At 43.9% G+C, this 2,500-nt stretch overlaps 1 non-coding gene across 1 annotated transcript in view; it reads right to left on the reverse strand.

Moving 5' to 3' along the window:
- The window catches only part of LOC146449904 (small subunit ribosomal RNA), a 1,800-nt gene extending 1,440 nt beyond the window's left edge, over positions 1 to 360 (reverse strand). Inside the window, exon 1 of the ribosomal RNA XR_014860476.1 lies at positions 1 to 360. This exon is cut by the window's left edge and continues 1,440 nt beyond it. This is a non-coding gene — a ribosomal RNA (small subunit ribosomal RNA).
- Between the last annotated feature and the right edge of the window lie 2,140 nt (positions 361 to 2,500).

A 2,500-nucleotide genomic window follows, 5' to 3' on the forward strand; every position in this document is an offset into this window, starting at 1 on the left:
CCCGTTGCAACCATGGTAAGCCACTACCTTACCATCGACAGTTGATAGGGCAGAAATTTGAATGAAACATCGCCAGCGCAAGGCCGTGCGATTCGATCAGTTACTATGAATCACCAAATGACCGGGCAGAACCCGCATTGGTTTTTAATCTAATAAATACATCCCTTCCAGAAGTCGGGACTTTTCGCATGTATTAGCTCTAGAATTACTACGGTTATCCAAGTAGTAATGGTACAATCAAATAAACGATAACTGATTTAATGAGCCATTCGCAGTTTCACAGTACAAGTGCTTATACTTAGACATGCATGGCTTAATCTTTGAGACAAGCATATGACTACTGGCAGGATCAACCAGGTAACTATCCACCGCAGGGAACAGAAGTTCCTTGCTAAGCGGCCCCCCTCCGCAGAGGGAGAGCAAGCTTTCTTAGATTTTGCCTCCACGGGGGGAACCCATGAGCCAAACGGACCACACGGTCCCTCGGTCAAGGGAAACCCCGTCTTGTTTGCCACGTCTTTCTCACAACTGGACCCGTGCACAGTTCAGGCATACCTGTCAGACTCGCCAAGCGAGCTGAAGGAAGGCAAGAAAAGTGCTTCTGCGAAGGAAAATATCCTCCTGCTCTTTTGTCTCTATCATTAGCCAAAGGCTAGCGTACACAACTTCCATCTACACTCTGCCTGCCACTACAGTGACAATGCTTTCGGGCATCATCTTTTCCCTCCTTCGAAAGGAAAGCTACAAGCCCAACTTTCCTTGCCCGTTAGTCAATTCTGCCCTCTATTTCTCCGCCTTGCCGCCGTGGAACATAAGGGACAGGGTTTACTAGCCAGCTCCTCTCGGAACCTTTGCGACCAACCTGCCCACACTATAACCCCCAAACGCTAATAAGGAGACTGCATGATATGGTAGACAGAAAATAAAAACGCGAAAAAAATGAAATTTTGAAAATCGAACCCACAACCAGCCAAATCGTTTGTAAGTCATGCCAAATGACTGGTGACATCTTAAAAACCCATTGAAGCCACAACATCCCATAATTTCACGCTTTTAAAGATTTGTCACTATACGCACTGTAAGTACCTCACTAATTCTCACCTCAGATTTTACGGGAACATGTTCAAATTTTAACACGCCTCTCAGCACGACCAATTACATTAAAATTCATCGCAAAAGTCAGAATTCTCCAATTTTTGAAAAATTCACTATATTCACTGTAAGTACCTCGCTAGACAGTGGAGACCTCAGATTTTACGGGAACATGATCAACTTTCGACACACCTCTCAGCACGAGCAGTTACATAGAAATCCATCAGGAAAGTCGTGCTGTGAAGAGGTCTTTCGACTAAGAAAAATGGTGGTGTGAGGAGGAGTCACCTAAATCAGAGAAAAATACTCTTATAGGAGACTGCTACGAAAGACATTTCTGAGTCCACTGGCCCTAGTCCCCTAATAAGTGTATTTCTGTTTGTTTTAAGAAGGTCCTCCTGACATCACCAATCTTCTGTCTTCAATCCTAACCCCAACGTTAACCCTAACGCTAACCCTAACCCTACCTCCCTCAGGGGCAGTTCTATGGTTATGATCCCACGGTAGGCAGAAAAACTATCCCAATCTAGGTTTTCTTGTATGCTGACTCCATTTTAAATGCTTTTACTTGAGTCTGACAAAGGCAAAGCCAAATACTCACCCCTATATGGACGGGGAAGCAAAGTGCGGATTTTGGTAGGTCGGCATTTTCAATCAGGAATGTTGCCATTCGAAAGAGCGTCCAAAAAAACTTGGTTGGGACACATTTATTTTAGAAATTAGCGACCTAACCAGAAGTGCACTTTTTGGTGGGCCTACCCTACCCCCCTCAGGAGCAGTTCTATGGTTATAATACCACGGAAGGCACAAAACCTATCCCAAACTAGGTTTTCTTGTATGCTGATTCCATTTTCAATGTGTTTCCTTGACTCTGACGAAAGCAAAGCCAAATACTCACCCCTATATGGACGGGGAAGCAAAGTGCGGATTTTGGTAGGTCGGCATTTTCAATCAGGAATGTTGCCATTCGAAAGAGCGTCCAAAAAAACTTGGTTGGGACACATTTATTTTAGAAATTAGCGACCTAACCAGAAGTGCACTTTTTGGTGGGCCTACCCTACCCCCCTCAGGAGCAGTTCTATGGTTATAATACCACGGAAGGCACAAAACCTATCCCAAACTAGGTTTTCTTGTATGCTGATTCCATTTTCAATGTGTTTCCTTGACTCTGACGGAAGCAAAGTCAAATACTCACCTCTATATGGACGGGGAAGCAAAGTGCGGATTTTGGTAGGTCGCCATTTTCAATCGGGAATGTTGCCATTCGAAAGAGCGTCTAAAAGAACTTGGCTGGAACACATTTTTGCTATAAATTGTTGACCTAAGTATATAAGCAAGTATATAAGCAAATACTCGTTACATAGCATAAATAGCCTCTAAACACCCGAAAAACCTCTCCAAATATCAT

Source organism: Pavona decussata, unplaced genomic scaffold (assembly GCF_977016875.1).
Source record: "Pavona decussata unplaced genomic scaffold, jaPavDecu1.1 SCAFFOLD_558, whole genome shotgun sequence".
In the NCBI taxonomy this organism is placed as follows: Eukaryota; Metazoa; Cnidaria; class Anthozoa; order Scleractinia; family Agariciidae; genus Pavona; species Pavona decussata.